Source organism: Chenopodium album, chromosome 9 (assembly GCF_948465745.1).
Source record: "Chenopodium album chromosome 9, dcCheAlbu1.1, whole genome shotgun sequence".
Taxonomy (NCBI): domain Eukaryota; kingdom Viridiplantae; phylum Streptophyta; class Magnoliopsida; order Caryophyllales; family Amaranthaceae; genus Chenopodium; species Chenopodium album.
The window spans coordinates 3,093,260-3,115,493 of NC_137842.1; the positions used below are offsets into that span (position 1 = coordinate 3,093,260).

At 38.6% G+C, this 22,234-nt stretch overlaps 2 non-coding genes across 2 annotated transcripts; both read right to left on the bottom strand.

Annotated features, from left to right (window-relative positions):
* Positions 1-2,448: 2,448 nt before the first annotated feature.
* Positions 2,449-2,555, bottom strand: LOC145561184 (small nucleolar RNA R71). Its single transcript, XR_014093747.1, has one exon. It is a non-coding gene; the product is annotated as a small nucleolar RNA R71 (small nucleolar RNA).
* Positions 2,556-13,308: 10,753 nt separating this feature from the next.
* Positions 13,309-13,415, bottom strand: LOC145560975 (small nucleolar RNA R71). Its single transcript, XR_014093562.1, has one exon. It is a non-coding gene; the product is annotated as a small nucleolar RNA R71 (small nucleolar RNA).
* Positions 13,416-22,234: the final 8,819 nt, after the last annotated feature.

A 22,234-nucleotide genomic window follows, 5' to 3' on the forward strand; every position in this document is an offset into this window, starting at 1 on the left:
TATGTGGAATGTTTTGTTATTTAGAATGTTGTGTTTGTGGTTCCTGTTGAGGATTCTTTCCGTGAGCACTGATATTTTTTTGTGTGTTTCCTTTTGACAGGTTCTATTAATTTGACGTTTAGGAGAGAAGTGTTCTGTAAGTATCACTTTAGTCTGTTTAATATATGCAACCTTGTTTGTGGTTCCTTCATGAATGTTTTGGGTTTTGTCGTTTTGTTTTTTTTTAATGCATGCCTATTGTTTATGCTTGTTGTGTTGTGGCCTGGTGATATGTCCAATTTATATAGTGTTTTACCCCCGTCCCACGGTCATAATTAGTAGTGTTTTTGGCTCTTTAGGGCCACTTTTATTACTAATTTGTGTTTTCTAGTGTTTTCGTAGTTTTAGTTGAGTTTTACAGGAAATTGCACTTTTAGAGCATTTTCCCGGGTTTTCATGGATCAACTACGGAAGCTAGAAGGACACAACCACTCTTGAAGCCTAGGATCGGTGAGAGCCAGTGATTAAGGGCTCGGTATGAGATACCGGGGCTATTGGATCGATTAATCAAGACCCAATGAGGAAATCCAAATAGGGCCGAGGAATTGAACCCAATCAAAATCCAAGCCTCGAAGAAGAAGACCGGGCCCGATCGGGCAAGCATACGCCTGATCGGGCGGATATGCGCAAAAGAACCCTCAAGGAAGAGGCGCGCCCGATCGGGTGAGCGTAAGCTCGATCGGGCGCGGCATACCAGCAGTGGGCAAGGAAAAAGGCGGGCTCGATCGGGCGGCCCTTCGCCCGATCGGGCGGCCCTTCGCCCGATCGGGCGGCCCTTCGCCCGATCGGGCGGCCCTTCGCCCGATCGGGCGCGTGTTTTTCTTAGGAGACTGATTAGATTTGTTTTAATTTTTGTTTTGAGGAATGTTTAAGTACGAATTATGTACGTAAATTCTAATTACCTTCTTCTTTAGATTTTCTCTCTCTACTTAGGATATTTTCTCTCTCTTAAATTCTCTCTCAACTTTTGTTCTTAATTACTTTCATTAATCCAGATTTCTTTTGGTAACAATTTCTTCTCTTTTAATTTCAGTTATTTTATTTACTTCTTGATTATGTTTTGCTATATTTATTTGATTAGTTTAGTTATGATGATGCTTGAGTAGTTTATTTCTAGGGTTTATGGGGATCTAATAAATAATATGAAGGGGTAATATTGTGATTGTTAATTATCAATGCTTGGTTAATTTCCTATTGATTGATTTAATGCTATGCAATTAGGTTTGGCCAGATTTAATTGTATGAGTTTAGCAATATTAATTCGAGATTCGACATATGAGAATTGATGTTTAGGCTTAGTTTCAATAGGCGGATTAATTTATAAATGGTTAAGTCGAGATTCGACAGATGAGATTTAATACCGGTAAATTAACTCTGTGATTATAATACGTAGCGAAAGCCCTTTATAATCTGATTAATCAATGCTTGATGATTGCTTATTATGATTTTCCCTGAAATATTGTTTATTAGTGAACCTATGCCCTAGTTCTTTTAATATTTAATTTCTCCCTACTTTATTTCCCTCGATCTTATTCTTCGTAGTATAGAATTTATTTACAACAATATTGGTTACTTTGATAATTTAGATTATAATAATTAATTAGGAGTAGAAAGACTTGTTTCCCTGTGGAGTTCGACCCTACTTCCCTATCTACTTTAGTTAAAGGACTTAGGTAATTACTTTTGATTAGGGGATACGACTTTACCCTGTCAAAATTTGGCGCCGTTGCCGGGGAAACGGTTTTATTTTTATTTTCTGATTATTTTTTGTAGTCTAGATTAACCCCTTTTGTCTCAGAGAACGTTAGTTCTTTGAGGCAATTCTCATATTTGTCTTTTAGTTCCTTGTTTATGCCCAGGTGTTCCAGATCAGGTTACATCCCATTCGATCCTGAGATCGAGCGTTCTTTTCATAGGCAAAGGAAAATCTATAGACAAATTATGGCGGGTTCCGAGGAGGACAACAGTCGAAGAGATCCTCCCTCTGATTCTAGTGACACAGAAATTCCTTCAGATTCAGAATCAGAGATGACGGCCCAGAAGAAACTAAGTGACTACTCGCAGCTGAAGCTCACAGATTTCCCGCACCTTACTCCCACTCCGGCGCTAGATGGAGTTCAGTTTGAAATCAAGCCCCAATTTATCACTATGATAGAGAGGAAGCAATTCAGTGGAGCTAAGGGTGAAGATCCTAATCTTCACATCGCAGATTTCTGCCAGTATTGTAACACCATTAGACAAGCCGGGGTCACGCAGGACCAAATCAAGGAGATTCTTTTTCCTTTTTCATTATGTGGCAAAGCTAAATTATGGTTTAATGGTTTGAATAGAACTGCACTTGGTATTACTGACTGGGAAACTCTTGCCTTGAATTTCTATAATAAATACTATCCTGCAGAGAGAACAGCGGTACTAAGGAGTGCTATTTAGAACTTCGCTCAAGAGGCCGACGAAACGCTATATGAGGCTTGGGAGAGGTTCAAGGATCTACAGAGAGAGTGCCCCCACCACAATCTAGCACAATGGCAATTGATCCAAGCATTCTACAATGAACTTGGAAATTCTTCTAGATCAGTGCTAGATTCTGTAGCCAGTGGGAGGTTCATGAATTTAAATGTGGACGATGCAGGACAGGTTATCGAAGACATGGCAATACACAATTCCTAATATGGGAATCCAAGAGGGTTTGCAAATAAAGGAAAACATAATGTCGATTCCGTATCCTTTTTGCAAGCTCAATTAACGTCTATTTGTCAAAAATTAGATAATCTTACTATTACTCCTAACTCTGTAGCTAATGTTTATGCTGTTGCTAACAATGAAGCTTTTTGTGAAAATTGTGGAATTGTAGGGCATTGGGAGCAAGATTATAGGAGCTCTATGGAACAAGTTAATGCCTTTCAAACCTATAGGAAGAATAACCTATATTCCAATTCTTACAATACCGGTTATAGGAACCATCCATATCTTTCATACCGGAGCACCAATGTACAAAACCCTCCACCTCCACAACAACCACAACAGCAAACCCCACCACAACAAAAATATTATCACCCTAATTCCGGCCAGAAAAGCCAAGCATCACCCTCATCATCTTCCGACCCTGCCATGACAGAAATTAGAGCAATGCTTGCTAATATGCAAAAGCATATGGAGAGTAGGGATGCGCAAATTGATTCCATTTTAGCCCATAATAAAATCATGGACAATCAAATTGCTTAACTTTCATCTACCCTACAATCCCGTCAGCAGGGAGCTCTACCATCACAACCTATCCATCCTACAGATCATGCCAATGCAATCACTCTAAGGAGTGGTTCACATTATGATGGACCTCCTATGCCAAAGGAAGATAGACCAGTTCCTGATCTAGATTCCTCTATCACAAAAGCTAATCCTGCTAACCTTGCAGGGCTACAAATAGATACTAACTCTACTAATGTTTTTGTGCAGGGTAAATCTCAGGACAAGGGAGGATATGTGCAGATCCCTAATAGAAAATTGAAGAGTAAGTTTTATAAACAATTCGGTAAGTTTTTAGAGGTTGTGAAAAACCTGCAGGTAACAGTTCCTTTCACTGACTTAATCACTCAAGTTCCTGCTTATGCTAAATTTATGAAAGACATTCTGACTAGGAAAAGGGCCTTTAATGAAGTAGAAATTGTAGCTTACACAGAGGAGTGTAGCGCTTTATTGCAAAACAAATCCCCTCCTAAATTAAAGGATCCCGGTAGTTTTTCTATCCCTTGTCATATAGGGAATGTTTTTATTGATAAGGCTTTGTGTGTATTGGGTGCTAGTGTCAGTGTCATGCCATCGTCTGTCTGTGCTAAACTTAATATGGGAGAATTAAAAGTTACTAATATAATTTTGCAAATGGCAGATCGTTCGGTAAAATACCCCTTAGGTATTTTAGAGGACGTCCCTGTCAGAGTTGGAAAATTTTTTATTCCTGTTGATTTTGTTGTGTTAGACATGGCAAAGGATACGCAAATACCCATTATATTAGGTAGGCCTTTTCTCCATACTGCAGGAGCAATTTATTGATGTTAAAAATGGTAAACTAACTCTTTCTGTAGGTGACGACAATGTTACTTTTAATTTAGGGAAAGTTTTGAAAGGGCCTATGCTAGAGGAAAATTGTTGTTATATTGATGTAATTGATATAATGGATGATATTTGTGATGATAGCTTGCCACAGGTTCTTGCGAGGGATCCCCTAGAGGAAGTTCTCTGCGGGAATTTATCTAAAGATAATGCAAGCGTTTGGGGTAATGAGGTACAAGATATTGAAAAGGCTCTTTCCTTACAAGAGTTAAGCCCCAAGGAAACAATGAAGGTAGTAAATTTAGTTCAGGAATCAAAACCTGCGAGGTCAAGAAACCTGAGCTAAAACCTCTCCCTTCTCATTTAAAATATATTTTTCTTGATGAACAAGAACTATACCCCGTGATGATCAGTTCTGCACTTACTCACCTACAAACTTCCCAACTTCTAGGGGTTCTTCAAACCCATAAGAAAGCTATTGGGTACAGTATTGATGATCTCAAGGGTATTAGCCCTGATTTTTGTATGCACGGGATACATCTAGAGGACAACTATAAGCCATGCATTCAACCCCAACGAAGATTAAATCCCAACATGCAGGAAGTAGTCAAGAAGGAGGTTATGAAATTACTTGATGCAGGTATTATCTATCCTATTTCTGACTCCAAATGGGTAAGTCCTGTGCAGGTAGTGCCAAAAAAGGGCGGGATGACTGTGATTACTAATGAAAAAAAATGAATTAATTCCCACTAGAACTGTAACAGGGTGGCGTATGTGCATTGATTATCGTTGATTAAATATCGCCACAAAAAAGGACCACTTCGCTCTTCCCTTTATAGATCAAATGCTTGAGAGGTTAGCTAACCATAAATTCTTTTGCTATTTGGATTGGTATTCGGGATTTTTCCGAATTCCGATTCACCCTGAAGATCAGGAAAAGACAACTTTTACATGCCCTTATGGCACTTTTTCATATCGTAGAATGCCTTTTGGTTTATGTAATGCACCCGCTACCTTTCAACGTTGTATAATGAGCATCTTTTGTGATTTCATAGAGTCTATTATGGAAGTCTTTATGGATGATTTTAGCGTGTATGGTCCTTCATTTGATTCATGTTTAATTGATCTCACTAAAATTTTGAAACGATGTGAGGAGTGCAATTTAGTTTTAAATTGGGAAAAATGTCACTTTATGGTGACAGAGGGAGTAGTTCTAGGTCACATTGTATCCGATAAGGGCATACAAGTAGACAAAGCTAAGATATCAGTTATTGAGAAATTACCTCCCCCAGTTACTGTTAAGGGAGTTAGAAGTTTCTTGGGTCATGCGGGGTTTTATCGCCGCTTTATCAAAGATTTTTCTAAAATTGCTAAACCACTGACTCAGCTTTTGCTTAAGGATGCTCCTTTTATTTTTAATGACGAGTGTCTTGAGGCTTTCAACAGGATTAAGCAGGCTTTGATATTGGCACCCATCATATGTGCTCCCGATTGGAATCTTCCTTTCGAGATCATGTGTGATGCAAGTGATTTTGCGCTAGGAGCCGTGCTCGGACAAAGAAAGAACAAGGTTTTGCATGCTATTTATTATGCAAGAAAAACTTTGGATGAAGCCCAAGTCAACTATGCCACTACGGAGAAGGAGTTTCTTGATGTTATTTATGCTTTAGAAAAATTTAGATCATATCTTGTTGGTTCTAAAGTCATTGTTTTTACTGACCATGCATCATTGAAGTGCTTGATAGCTAAGGCAGAATCAAAGCCAAGGCTACTCCGATGGGATCTCTTGCTCCAAGATTTCAACATCGAAATAAAAGACAAAAGGGAGCAGAGAACGTAGTGGCAGACCACTTGTCACGTATCAGGTATGATGAGGGTAAGGATTCTCTTCCTATAGATGATTCTTTCCCTGATGACAACCTATATGCAGTTGTAAAGAAACACCCATGGTATGAAGATTTTGCTAATTATTTAGTGGGTGGTACTTTACCTCCTAACTTGTCCTGCCAACAAAAAAAGAAATTCCTTTCTGATGTTAAACATTATTTTTGGGATGATCCTTTTTTGTTTCGTGAGTGTGCAGATGGATTGTTTCGCAGGTGTGTTCCCGAATGGGAAGTCCACGGTGTGCTTACTAGTTGCCACACCTCACCATATGGAGGACATCATGGCCCCACTAAAACGGTGGCCAAAATTAATGAGTTGGGATTCTATTGGCCTACAATGTTTAAGGATGCTAACATTTTTGTGCAGGCTTGTGACTCTTGCCAGAGGACTGGCAACATCTCGCGGAGGCATGAGATGCCCCAAACCGGGATTTTAGAAGTTGAAATTTTTTTACGTTTGGGGTGTTGATTACATAGGAACGTTCCCTTCTTCAAAAGGGAACTGTTATATTCTTGTCGCCGTCGACTATGTATCCAAGTGGGTTGAGGCCATCGCCACTCCTACCAATGATGCCAAGGTGGTCCATAGACTTTTCAAGAAGACTATCTTTCCAAGATTTGGCGTACCTAGAGCAATAATAAGTGACAGAGGATCTCACTTTCATGAACGGAAGTTAGACACCCTCCTCAAAAAGTATGGTGTCTACCATAGGACGGGTTTAGCCTACCACCCCCAAACTAGTGGCCAAGTTGAGGTTTCTAACCGTGAGATCAAGACCATTCTAGAGAATGTGGTGGCAAAGTCAAGGAAAGATTGGAGCGACAAGTTGGATGACACCCTTTGGGCGTACAGAGCTGTATTCAAGACCCCTATAGGTACTACTCCGTATAGACTCGTTTACGGTAAAGCTTTTCATCTCCCGGTCGAATTGGAATATAAGGCATATTGGGCTATTAAGGAGCTCAATTTAGATGCCAAACTAGCGGGAGAAAAGAGGCTACTTCAACTTAACCAACTCGATGAGTTTAGGTTGACGGTCTATGATAGTGCTCGAGTCTACAAAGAGAAGACGAAGAGGTGGCACGACAAGATGATCCTTTCGAGAGAATTCAAGGAGGGTGATAAAGTGTTACTATTCAATTCTCGACTTAAACTTTTCCCAGGAAAGTTAAGGTCAAGGTGGTCGGGTCCTTTTATTGTAAAAAGGGCCAATAAATTCGGTTCTGTGGAGGTTTTCGACGAACATGGTAATGAGTTTAAGGTTAATGGCCAAAGACTCAAGCTATATCATGAGGGGGCTACGATTGGTGCAGTTGAATTACTTCACCTAAGCGGTTCCGATTCACTTTGAGTTTCACTGTGGTAAGAGGGTCGTGCGGGACCTAGATAAACCAGCGCTTTGCGGGAGGCAACCCGTATTTCTTGATTTCTAGACTAATATTTTTCTTTATTTTTATTTTTACTTTTTCTTAGAGAGGTGAGGAGAGTGAATTTTACCTTTCATGAGTGTTTTGTACAGGTTTTAGATCACAAAGTACGGAGGTTTCAAGAGAAAAAGGTGAAGAAAGAGAAGCTCCAACATTGGGTACGGGCCCGATCGGGCGAGGCTCGCCCAATCGGGCGCGCACCTAAGGGTCGGAATTGAACTTTATTTCGCCCGGTCGGGAAAGAAGTCCCGATCGGGCGCAAAATATCGAATTTATCGGAGCTTAATTTCTCCCGATCGGGCGAGGAGTCCCGATCGGGCGCGCACCTAAGGGTCCAAATTGCCAATTATTTCGCCCGATCGGGCGCGCAAGTTAGGAAAGAAATCGAGGGAAACTTCGCCTGATCGGGCGAGGCCGCCCGATCGGGCGGATTTTTGGAGAAATCGAGTGCCAAAAAAAGAAATATCGAGCTAAGCTCGCCCGATCGGGCGAGCGAAATGGCGATTCCCAGGTTCGTGTTCGCGCTCGATCGGGCGGGCGAAATTGCGATTCCCAGGTTCGTGTTCGCGCCCGATCGGGCGGAGGTCGCCCGATCTGGCCCGCACTTTACAAATCAACAAGAACCCTATTCGCCCGATCGGGCGAGGCTTGCCCGATCGGGCGCGCCTATTTTTATCCGGGGTTTAAACCCCCCTTCTCCCTTTCTCTTTTCTTTTTCTTTCTTACTTCTTCTTTCTCCTTCACACTTTCTCTCTCTAAAACCTCCATTTTCAAACCTTCAACTTCACTTTCAATCCAAGATCTCCTCAAATTCACCCATCAAAATTAAACCTCAAATTTTTTACATATTCTTAATCCTCACACCTTCCTCTACATTTTCCACCCACTTTCTCCCACTTTCTCTCATAATTCCTTCTAACCCTTAGAGAGAGAAAGCTCCAAATACCCAATTTTCCACATACACATGGCTTCAAGGCGTTCTAGGACACAAAGGGGTGAAAGTTCGAGGCCACAACAACCAATGGTCAACCCAGAGCTTCAAGTACCGGGATGGGGGGAGGTTGTTATCACCTCGGAGGAGAAATGGGCTAGGATGCTAAACCTCATCGATAGACAGGTAATCTCAACCCGCTTTGTTCATCTTCCCACATTAGCTAGATTAGGTCTTGATAAATATGTGGAAAAATTGTTTAAGGGCATAGGCATGAGTGGTTTCTTTCAAATGTGCCATGATACATATGATTATTTAACATTAGAATTTATCTTTAGTTTTAATGTTATTAAAATGAATGCTATAATCACTCATGTGCAATTCCGATTATTAAACAACGATGTGCGATTAACTCTTAAAGAATTTGGAAATTAGTGATAAGCGATTAAGTGTTGGGATTGTGTTGTATATATGATTGTTTGGTGAACTTTTGTGGAGTTGAGTTGTGATAGGAGATGTTTTGGTCATCACTTGTTGTGACCTTGGGTTCTATTAGGATATGGCTCCCTTAAGCATGGCTTTACTCTCACATTTTCCCAAATTTATCCTACCCTTTACCCTAGCCTTACATTACAAGCTTTAAAGACCTTCCGACCTATGTGCATAGAGTTGTATGAATGTCAAAGTGTTGTTTATCAATGCAAGTTATGACTTGACATATTTCGAGTCGACTAGTAGGTTGAGCGTTCATTGTTTTAAGCACACGAGAGTGTGAGATGGGAGGGCATTGTTCACAAATAAAGGGGTTGGTTAGAGAGAGCGATCGAGTACATATTTTACTCGGCACATAAATGAAAGTTGAGTGTGTGAGCACTAGTCTTGAATTCTATATGCTCATGTGGTTTTCTTTGCTTGACAATTGTTGGGGATGAATGATAATTAGATGAATGAGATTGATTGACATTGAAGCATGTTCATTAGATTTATCTTGAATCGTTTGCGCTTGATTTTGTTTATTGGGATGAGGCATGTTTTATATGTTCATTGATGAGCTCTTTTCTTAGGGACAAGCAAAGGTTTGGCTTGGGGGAGTTTGATATGTCCAATTTATATAGTGTTTTACCCCCGTCCCACGGTCATAATTAGTAGTGTTTTTGGCTCTTTAGGGCCACTTTTATTACTAATTTGTGTTTTCTAGTGTTTTCGTAGTTTTAGTTGAGTTTTACAGGAAATTGCACTTTTGGAGCATTTTCCCTGGTTTTCATGGATCAACTACGGAAGCTAGAAGGACACAACCACTCTTGAAGCCCAGGATCGGTGAGAGCCGGTGATTAAGGGCTCGGTATGAGATACCGGGGCTATTGGATCGATTAATCAAGACCCAATGAGGAAATCCAAATAGGGCCGAGGAATTGAACCCAATCAAAATCCAAGCCTCGAAGAAGAAGACCGGGCCCGATCGGGCAAGCATACGCCTGATCGGGCGGATATGCGCAAAAGAACCCTCAAGGAAGAGGCGCGCCCGATCGGGTGAGCGTAAGCTCGATCGGGCGCGGCATACCAGCAGTGGGCAAGGAAAAAGGCGGGCTCGATCGGGCGGCCCTTCGCCCGATCGGGCGCGTGTTTTTCTTAGGAGACTGATTAGATTTGTTTTAATTTTTGTTTTGAGGAATGTTTAAGTACGAATTATGTACGTAAATTCTAATTACCTTCTTCTTTAGATTTTCTCTCTCTACTTAGGATATTTTCTCTCTCTTAAATTCTCTCTCAACTTTTGTTCTTAATTACTTTCATTAATCCAGATTTCTTTTGGTAACAATTTCTTCTCTTTTAATTTCAGTTATTTTATTTACTTCTTGATTATGTTTTGCTATATTTATTTGATTAGTTTAGTTATGATGATGTTTGAGTAGTTTATTTCTAGGGTTTATGGGGATCTAATAAATAATATGAAGGGGTAATATTGTGATTGTTAATTATCAATGCTTGGTTAATTTCCTATTGATTGATTTAATGCTATGCAATTAGGTTTGGCCAGATTTAATTGTATGAGTTTAGAAATATTAATTCGAGATTCGACATATGAGAATTGATGTTTAGGCTTAGTTTCAATAGGCGGATTAATTTATAAATGGTTAAGTCGAGATTCGACAGATGAGATTTAATACCGATAAATTAACTTTGTGATTATAATACGTAGCGAAAGCCCTTTATAATCTGATTAATCAATGCTTGATGATTGCTTATTATGATTTGCCCTGGAATATTGTTTATTAGTGAACCTATGCCCTAGTTCTTTTAATATTTAATTTCTCCCTACTTTATTTCCCTCGATCTTATTCTTCGTAGTATAGAATTTATTTACAACAATATTGGTTACTTTGATAATTTAGATTATAATAATTAATTAGGAGTAGAAAGACTTGTTTCCCTGTGGAGTTCGACCCTACTTCCCTATCTACTTTAGTTAAAGGACTTAGGTAATTACTTTTGATTAGGGGATACGACTTTACCCTGTCACCTGGTTTGCAGTTCATGTTTTGGCTTTAAATGTAAGATTATATGCTCTTCATGAATATGTTTAGTTTTGCCTTTTGATTTAAGAATACTTGCCTGCTGCTGTTGCACACTGTACCAGTTACATAGCTTGTGTGATTATGTATTTCTTTTTTATTTCAAGGTCTTTTTGTTTGAATGAAGCATTTTCCTATTTCACATGTTTTTTAGTTGTGATATAGTACTGTGGTCTGGTGTGCAATTTGTGGTACATTTGAGGAATTTCCCTTAGAAGCTGAGTCAATTTAGGCAGGCAGTTTGGCCCTGTTTACTTGTAGGCTACAACTTGCCTGCTTAGGCTTCTTAAATGTGATTGTTGTTGTAAGGATACTGATGTGTCTATTTTATATAGTATTTTACCCCCGTCCCTTGATCATAATTAGTAGTGTTTTTGGCTATTTAGAGCCACTTTTATTACTAATTGGTGTTTTCTAGTGTTTTCGTAGATTTGGTTGACTTTTGCAGGGATTTACACTTTTGGAGTATTTTCCCGAGATATTTTGGAGCAATCAAAAACATTGGAGAAGCACGACCAGATTTTATAGCCCAGGGCCGGTTAGAGTCATCGAACTCGTGATTAAGGGCTCGGTATAGGTGATACCGGGGCATTTGGACCGAGTATTCAAGACCCGAAGAGGAAACCCAGGTTAGCCCGAAGAATAGGAGCCCAATCGTAGTCCAAATAGTTGACCAAGAGAGCCGCCCGGCCAAAGAGGCTGGCGCCCGAAGGCGCGCCTGGTGACGCGCCCGGCCGGGAGCGAGATTTAACCTGACGAGCAAAAAAGCGCGCCCGATCGAGCGGTGCCTCGCCCGATCGGGCGCGTGTAATTATTAGGAGACAATTAGCGTCGTTTTAGTTTGTTTTAGTTTAGGATTTGTACGGAGTATAAATACTCCTATGTAATACGATTTTACTCTATCTCTCTCTCTCTCTCTCTCTCTTTCTCTATCTCTTTCTTTTACTCTCTTAACTGTTTTCTTAGATTTCTTTCTCTAAAACCTTTGTTCTTAATCTACTCTTAATTCCAGATTTATTTTGGTAACGATTTCTCTTCTCTTAATCTTAGTTGTTTATTTTCATTCCTTTAATCATGTCTTGCTCTATTGCTTTGATTAGTTTAGTTTCTATTATGTGTGAGTAGTTCAATTCTAGGGTTTATGGGGATCCATAATTAATATGAAGGGATAATTTGTTATTATTGATTATTGGTATTGCATGATAATTTCTTATTGAATTGTTTTAATTCTTTGCAATTAGATTATGAATCGAGCAGATGTAATTTGATTGTGAATGTTTAGCAATATTGAATTGATGAATCGAGCAGATGTTAATTTAATATTAAAGGCTATTTTTAATAGGAACTTAGATCTAGTAAATTGCGAGAGCCTGTTAGATCTATGCTGATTAATAAATTGCGAGAGCCTGTTAATCATGTTATTTGTGCAATGTTAATTATTAATTATTATGTTTTATCCCGAAATATTAATTATTGGTGAACCTGTTACCCTAGGCGTTCTTATTATTGTTTTTCTCCCTAAACTTATTCTTCATAGTATAATTCCTTTAACAACAACAAATTGGTTACTTTAATAATTTAGATTATAATTGATTAATTAGGAATAGAAAGACCAGTTTCCCTGTGGATTCGACCCTACTTCCCTATCTACTTTAGTTAGAGGACTTAGGTAATACTTTTGATTTGGGGATACGACTTTACCCTGTCAAAATTTGGCGCCGTTGCCGGGGAAACGGTTTTATTTTTATTTCTGATTATTTTTGTAGTCTAGGTTATTTTCTTTTTGTCTCAGAGAACGGTAGTTCTCTGAGGCAAATCTCACATTTGCTTCTAGTTTTTTTTGTTTATGCCCAGGTGTTCCAGATCAGGGTACATCCCATTCGATCCCGAGATCGAACGTTCCTTCCATAGACAGAAAAATCTCTACAAGCAAATCCTGGCAGATTCTAGTGATAATAATAATCACCGCGACCCTCCAACTGGTTCTAGCGATTCAGATGTATCATCAGATCCAGAATCAGAGATGACGGCTCCAAAGAAGCTTAGTGATTACTCACAACCAAAACTCATAGATTTTCCACATCTCACTCCCACTCCGGCTCTTGATTGGGTTCAATTTGAAATTAAACCTCAATTTATAACGATGATAGAGAGGAAGCAATTCAGTGGAGCCAAGGAAGAAGACCCAAATCTTCACATTGCCGACTATTTTCAATATTGCAATACCATCAGGCAAGCCGGGGTCACTCAAGACCAAATCAGGGAGATTCTTTTTCCCTTTTCTTTAACTGGAAAAGCTAAATTGTGGTTTAATGGCTTAAATAGAACTGCACTTGGTATAACTGACTGGGAAACTCTTGTTTTGAATTTTTATAACAAGTATTATCCTGCAGAGAGAACAGCCGTACTACGAAGTGCGATTCAGAACTTTGCCCAAGAAGCCGATGAATCTTTGTATGAGGCTTGGGAGAGGTTCAAGGACCTACAAAGAGAATGCCCTCACCATAATTTAGCACAATTGCAGTTAATCCAAGCCTTTTATAATGGCATTGGAAATTCTTCTAGAATAATTTTAGATTCTGTAGCTAGTGGGAGATTTATGAATCTTAATGTTAATGATGCAGGTCAGGTTATTGAAGATATGGCGATACATAATTTCCAATACAAATTCAGGAATTAAAATAGAAATCCTCCCTAGTGGAGTTGCCAAAAAACTGTAGGGAATAATTTCAAGCTTTAATCCCACTAACTTGAACCCCACTGTGATCATACACTAAAGTACGGTGGCGTCCAAAAGGGAAGAAGATAGAGCAAAAGAGTCGCCAACAAGTTTTAGGAACTTGTAAACCGTTCATAGGATGAAGGTTACACCCCTTAACGATCCAAGAGATCGTCAACTCCATAAGGTCTAGAACCAAATAAGGGTTTGGGGATGAAGGTACAAATCCAACCTAAAAGAGATTGAACCTGCCCTAATAATAGGCCTCTACTTAATTCTGATCGTATTCATGTGCGCTTTTTAATTAACATGCAATCATTAGGATTAACCCTAAACCTGTTTAATCTATGTTGGTTGAATTTAATGCACAAATAAACTATTATTGGCGATCACTTGAATTATAATCAAATTAACCATAACAAGATTATTAATTATCTTATTAAGCGTGATTACAAGTACCAATTCCCTTTAAACATGCAATAAAAGGCGTGATCAAGCAATAAAAAATAAATAATGTATCAAGCAACATAATAATAATAATAACGATAATAATAATTATAATAATCACAATAATAATAATATCATCATAAATAAAATAACCATCATCAAAATAATAATATTCATAATCATCATAAATCATAATAATTATAATCATAATCATGTTCATGTTAATATTAAAGCATAATAAAAATAGCAAGATCCTAGGCATGATACTAACAAGATTAATAACAAACCCTAGCATGTCACTAAGCAATAAAAATCAAATCTTTAACCCTAACATGATACTAACATAAATAAATATTAGGAAGAACATAGGAAGCATCGTAACAATCATATTTAATATTAAAATTACCCTAGACATGATACTAGGAATATCATAATAACAATATAAACATGATTCCTACATCATAATATCAATTAAAACCATTAAAGCACTTACTTTGATGCCTCGTACCTCTTTCTAATAACAAAATACACACGTTAGTAACTTCAAGGAAAATAATAAACAACAATTAAATTAAATAATTAAAATAGAGATTTGGGACCAAACCCTCAGAAATTGACGCCAGGATATTGGCGCCAGGATATTGGCGCCAGGCACCAATGGCTAGCACCTGGCGCCAATGGCTGGCGCCAGGCGCCAGACCTGGTTCCAGGCGCTGATTTCAGAAATTGACGCGTTTTTGTTTTTATCATATCTTTTGATCCGAAAGTCCAAATAAGGCATATAATATGTCGTTGAAAAGCTCTTAAAGTCTACTTTCCAACCCAATTAGAATCAGATTAAAATATTTTGTAGATAAAAAGATATGGCCAAAATAGTTGAAGGGTAGCAGTTTTGGATAAAGTTTCATGTCTCATTTATATCTTTTTCGTTATAACTCGGATTTAATATTATAATATATCATTGGAAAGTTAATTTCAAGATCTATACAACCATATAAAATTTGGATAAATATTATGAGTCACGAAAATAAAATCTGAATATATTCCACTTTGTACAAAACAAGGATTCTTAAAAGGAGTAGTTTTATTCAATTTCAAACTCTTTAAAACATAATTATCAATCCTAACTCCATTAGGATTTAAAAGAACCTTCTAGAGTATTCTAAAAGACTGTAATCAATCCTAATAGCTTTAGGAATAATAATTAATAATAGGCCCTCCTCTAGATCATTGGGCCGCATATAAAAACCAAATCGGGCCCAGTTTAGTATTTTGGCCATAACTTCCTCGATATTCATCGGAATTGGGCTTATAATATATCGTTGGAAAGGTCTTTTCAAACTCCATCCGACTACACCATTATTGGACCCATATCATGGACCAACCAAACTAGATTGACTATTTTCTTAAAATAAGTTTTCAAAAACAGAGAGAAGATCGAGAAAAGAAATTAAAACTATCCGCAACGCTAGACTTTCCACACTTTCACTTCATTCGATTATGATTCGACGTGAAAGGTACTCATCACTGGGTTTGGTTTTGGGGAGACACAAATGGGTGTCTACAGAAGCCCCCACTTTGACTGAGTTTGGAGAAACACAAGTTTCGAAAACAAAAGTCAAAGTAGCGATAGGGAAGGAGAATGATTCAGAACGTTCTGCGATCCTAAACCACTCTTGTAACGCCGATGCCTGCAAACTATCGTTAGTTAAACTGATAAAAGAGTTAAGAAATGCGTATCTAGCACCGTCGAGAACACGTCTCTGAAGGTAACCGATTTGTTGCCTCTTTACTGTTGTTTTGATGACCTCCTTCAAGCTAGAGAATGTCATCCCACTTGAAAACTGCTACGCTCGTAACTGCTTCCAATATAGAAGACTGCTTCGCATGAAACGATCCTCTTCCTCTTTGATAATATTACACATCCAAGGGAATACTATCGAAGATTGCTTCTCTTGAAACAATCCTCATCCGCATTGATAATATTCCACGTCCAAGGGAATACTATCGAAGATTATTTCTCTTGAAACAATCTTCAGTTGCTTTTTGACAACTTCCCACCATCTATGGAACGCCGTCTTGCTGTTTGTTTTGACGATCTTCCGCAATCTAGGGAGCGCCGTCGATCAATGTTGCTACATCTTGAGCCTTTTCTTGAGTCATAGTGACAACCTTTCCAATCATAGCAAAAGTCATCGAAGACCGCCTCATCATAAACCGCTCTTCTCATATCTTGGTGACAACCTCCACCATCTTAGCGAATGCCGTCGAAGACCGCCCATCTCGTGTTATCTTCTCAAATATTGGGTGACAACCTCCACAATCTTAGCGAATGCCGTCGAAGACCGCCCATCTTGTGCTATCTTCTCAAATCTTGGGTGACAACCTCCACAATCTTAGCGAATGCCGTCGAAGACCTCCCATCTCGTGCTATCTTCTCAAATCTTGGGTGACAACCTCCACAATCTTAGCGAATGCCGTCGAAGACCGCCCATCTCGTGCTATCTTCTCAAATCTTTAGTGACAACTTCCACAATCTTAGCGAATACCGTCAAAAATAACTTTACTTGAAGTCATCCTCAGTTGTTGCGATAATATTCTGAAGAAAATTACCGAAGACCAACACTTGTCGATCTTTAAAGCTCGCTTTGCTTCTGCTAAAACCAGTATGTCGGTGTCGTGATGAGCCAATTCTTAGGCGCTTTAAGCTAAGTGAGACGATCTTTCATCAGGTCGACCACTTATTGTGATTGTAATCAATCTGACTACTTAATCATGTCAAAATTGCTTATAGGGGCTAACTGGCGTACCAAGGAACCCGATATTGTTGTATGAGTTCGAAATCACCTTTCTGAGAGGCTTCGAGCTCTGGCGCTGCTGAAATATCTCTGGCGCCAAGAATTGACTCTGTCGCCGAACGCTGTGATAGGGTCTTCCCTGTTTTGCTGCACCTGTATTTATTTTGACTATAGAACTTTGCCAATCTTTTTAATTATCTTAGGGTTGACCTAAGGCTTAAGCTTAATGTTGCTTGACTCATCGACTTGACACGACTCTAGGTACAAACTTGATTCACTGTGATTGACTGACTCGAGGTTGACTCGACTCGATGTGACTTGACACATGTGACTCGTGACTCGTGTGTGCATTGTAATGTGATCGTGCGACTCAAAAACGCAAAAAAGCAAAAAATTTCCGTCATTTTTGTGGAGGGTACCGACTTTCTCCCGAAAAATAAAGAAGCTTTCGAATGCATGTTGAACGAGCTTAGTCAAATGTCATTTGATACTATCTCTCAAGGTGCAAGGATTAATCCATCCTAGGCTATCTCAACTTTTGACTTCATGATGAAAGTATTTGGGTAACTTAGGCACGGAGGCTAAGCACTTCATACTTTGTGATGCAATGACTATTATGATTGATGAGTGATTTTGACATGACAAGGCATGCTTCAACGGTGTGTTAAGATTTCATGACAAAGGGTTCCTAAGGGAAGTATATTTGGTCATGTATCTGTGCAGTGTGTGAAAGTGACATTAAAGCTAGGATGCAAGAGCTAAGTGTGTGGAAAAATATATTGAAAAGAGTCAAATGGTGGTGACTCTTAGGCTAGGTAAGCTAATAATGTAGGGATCAAGCCCCCAAGTCTAGCTCTAAATGAATAGGGATGAGCATTGGAGATCCCTTGATATGATCATGGTGTAAGTGTGTGAATGTGAATATGAATGCATGTTTATTACGGCCGCACCTCGATGTGAGGTTGCCTACGTATCCGTTAGGAATCAAGCCGAACGTAGCTGTAGCCGAACCTCGCACAAGTGTGTATACCTCAAAAAGGTCTTTTTAAGGGTTGTAACGTGGTTAGGCTAAAGGCTGAAGAAGAAGGGGATAAAGGCTCAAGACCCTAGATAAGCCCCCAAGGTGTGCAACCTCGCTTTTGAATCTTTATAATTTTATGCTTGAGTTTCTACTCTTTTTTAGCTCTCTTTTTTTTTGCTTTATTTGTTTTATTTTCATAAGTGTGGGCAATCCCGATCATGCGGTCTATCACTCAATTGGCATTCATGTTTCTCAGGCACGGTACCGAGCACTCGATAAGAGACGCAATCTGAGACGTATTCTTATCAAAGACATTTTCATGTCAAAGACATTGGAACACTTGCCCTTTTGCACACTTTTATTATTATTTTTTTTTTTGCTTATTATTTTTTATTTTGATCTTCTGAAATCACTCAAGCTTTGTTCTTTGAAAATTGCATAAGTTGTACACCATCCCATCCCAAGGTTAGGTAGATGTAGGTTGAAGAAAGAAAGGTCTATCGTTAGACGAGGCTCAAAGTGGTTTATGAAGAAAGGATCGCATATTTGAAGGGTGAAAGGTGATATGATGTGGCTACAAGGGGTGCCTCAAATCATTGGTATACCTTGTGCTTAATTCGACATGGATTTTTTTTTTTTTAATGCAATATAATGAAATGATCAAATGTAAGGAAATAAATGCTCATTTTTATTAAAAGAAAATATATAATGATCCTACAAAATAAATCTAAAGTGAATAAAAAAGGTGCCTATGCTAGACTTATTAGGGAAAAGGGTAAATAAAAAAGAAATAGAAAAAATGAGGTCGCGAAATATTGTCGTTGAAGCTCGCCTCTTGTCTTGTGTTGTTTCCTTTATCATCACTCGCTCTTCTTGTTAACTGGAGGCATGGGAAGCTTGTTATTATCAATCAAATGTTGGATATCCTCCTTTAGCTTCCAACAGCTCTCAGTAGCATGACCCCTACCTTGGTGGTACTTGCAGTGTTCGTTAGGATTCCAACTAGGCAATCTCTTTTCAGGTGCGGGATCTTGAATAGGTCCAATGGGAGTAATGAGTACTTTGGCATGGAGTCGATCGAAGGCAGTATCGTAGCTCATCCCAATGGGGGTGAAGTCTTTCCTTAGTTGCTTCTTAGATCCTTGGTTATTCATGGCTAAAACTTCACTAAGATCAAAGGTACTAACATTGTTACTAGAATGGGCGTTTTCGGAAGAAGAAGGATTGTCGTTCTTCTTTCCTTTCCAGCCACCGTGGTTACTATTGTTAGTAGCTTTTTGCTTTGCGAGGTCGTCTTCGATTTCAATTCCGATGTCATAAACGGCCTTGAAAGTATTCAAGTTGTGTTGATATTTTAAATGCTTCGAATACTTTTCTTGGAGATTCTTGATAAACATCCTCACAGATTCCTTTTCGGTGGGGACCTCAATCATCTTAGCGGAAGTTTCCCTCCATTTATTAAAGAAAGAAGTAAAACCTTCATTCTCTTTTTGTCTTAGCATCTCAAGTTGTCTATGATCGGTTTCAACTTGAATATTGCACTTGTACCTATCAATGAAAGCGTTTACTATCGATTCCCAGGTAGAGTTTTCTCCTTGTCAAGGGAGAAGTACCATTGTTGGCAAACGGTTTCAAGAGATAATGGGAACAGAGAGGGGAAAACCTTCTTATCGATACCCTTAATGTTCATTATAGTTTCGAAAGCTCTTAGATGAAAATAAGGGTTATCCGTTGCCTTGAATTTAGGGATGTCAGTGGCGTTGAACTTGTGCGGAAGAAGTTCCTTGTCCACCGAGACCCCTTGTGAACTCATGCCCTGAAATTTATAGTCACTAGATAGCTTCCTCAAACTTTCTTGCATGAGGTTCATTTGTTGTTGCTTCACGGGATCATCGATCTTGAGGGTTAAAGCCTTTAACGTCTCAGTCACGTTAGTCAATTGACTCCTAAGTTCATTAACTTCCTCTTGAGTTGCCATTATCTTCTTAGCCTTCCTCTTTTGACGAATCGGTTTATCAAAAAGTGAGACTTGAACGAAGAGGTTGTCCTTGATTAATCGCCCTTCTCTCCTTGACCAAGTACTGGAAAAGGAATTTGGGGATATTCATTGTTAATTATTTGACTCAAACTTTATTCAACATGCAATGGATGTAGGAAGTGAAGAAAGATTGGAATAGAATGTGAAGGAAAAATGATGTAGATGGAGGGATATGAAGAATTAGGAATAGAATGTACCCCCCAACTCAAATGACGGAAAAGACCGACTCATGCATGAACCTAAGACATGGTCATGGTGTGAAAAGAGTATGTATAAAGTGTATGATAATACTAGTGAGTGTAGGTGACATGTTAATACTCGTGTCATGACCATGTGGCTAGACTATGTGACTAGACTCAAGCAAAGACTAAGTTAAGACTTCACGTATATGCATTAAACTGGACAGACTGTGGTATTTTAGTCATATCTTTTTATCTGTGACTCTGATTTGGATGAAACCAACGCCAAATTAAAGATAAAACTTGGGGCTACAGATCCATAGGTTGTAAGACTCGTAGTTTTTTATAGAACTCCAGATATGACCAAAACAAGTTGACGTTTGTGCAGTATACGGGAATAAAAATCCGGGTTGACTTAAAGGAACTATGACTCGATTTTATATTTATTTATTAGCTCAAATTAATTAATTAATTAAAAAAATTCCTTTAGTCATTAATTAGTTTATTTAGTCTTAACACAAGTCAAATAAACGGTTAGGAAAAATCACATAGAGTATGCACAACAAATAATGCACAATTAGTCAAGTAGGCACAATATGATGCAATGAGTTTGCAACCTAACCATGGATCTAGTTCTCTAAAGTTCGGGATATGGTTTAGTCAATAGAGGGTCCATGGTTAATTGTCCGGATGCACCGCACGGAAGCCTAACCGTGAAGGGTTGGCGCGAGTGGATGGGACACCGCGAGTTTTAGAAAAAATTCGCTTCCATGGTTTGGTGAATTCAACAATCTCGGATGTACCCTTTGTTGCACGGAGCGTTCAATCGGGTAGATGGAGCATGAATTCCTAGAGAGTTATGTCCATATATAGAACACATATGGGTTTCAGAAAAGTGAGAAAAAATTCAATCAGGAAGTAGGATCGAGCAAACAATACGAAAAACCGGACGAAATTAGAACGCATATTTCTGGCTCGGTATTGGGGGAAGTTGGCGCCAGCAAACAGAGACTGGCGTCAGCTTTTAACAGTAGCGCCTGACGCCAATACTGGCGTTTGGCGCTACGACTAAAATGCTGGCGCCAAGCTCTGGCCCCTGACGCTACTTCCCACATGCCTCAGCAGCTTTCTGTGCTCGATAAAATTTTCCAGTTTCGCGCGGTGTTATTCCAGTCCTAGTTGTGAAAGATATTTCTCAAATTTCCTACGTGTAAAATCCTATGTTTTTAACTCATTACGGATGGTCTTTCCAATGAGATCTTTTTTATGCATACGACAATAATGTTAATCAAAATTACGCACATGATATACTTAGAACTTTTCGAGTCTCATCCACTCATTCTAAATCATTGCTGAAACAAATTCAGGAATTAAAATAGAAATCCTCCCTAGTGGAGTCGCCAAAAAACTGTAGGGAATAATTTCAAGCTTTAATCCCACTAACTTGAACCCCACTGTGATCATACACTAAAGTACGGTGGCGTCCAAAAGGGAAGAAGATAGAGCAAAAGAGTCGCCAACAAGTTTTAGGAACTTGTAAACCGTTCATAGGATGAAGGTTACACCCCTTAACGATCCAAGAGATCGTCAACTCCATAAGGTCTATAACCAAATAAGGGTTTGGGTATGAAGGTACAAATCCAACCTAAAAGAGATTGAACCTGCCCTAATAATAGGCCTCTACTTTATTCTGATCGTATTCATGTGTGCTTTTTAATTAACATGCAATCATTAGGATTAACCCTAAACCTGTTTAATCTATGTTGGTTGAATTTAATGCACAAATAAACTATTATTGGCGATCACTTGAATTATAATCAAATTACCCATAACAAGATTATTAATTATCTTATTAAGCGTGATTACAAGTACCAATTCCCTTTAAACATGCAATAAAAGGCGTGATCAAGCAATAAAAAATAAATAATGTATCAAGCAACATAATAATAATAATAACGATAATAATAATTATAATAATCACAATAATAATAATATCATCATAAATAAAATAACCATCATCAAAATAATAATATTCATAATCATCATAAATCATAATAATTATAATCATAATCATGTTCATGTTAATATTAAAGCATAATAAAAATAGCAAGATCCTAGGCATGATACT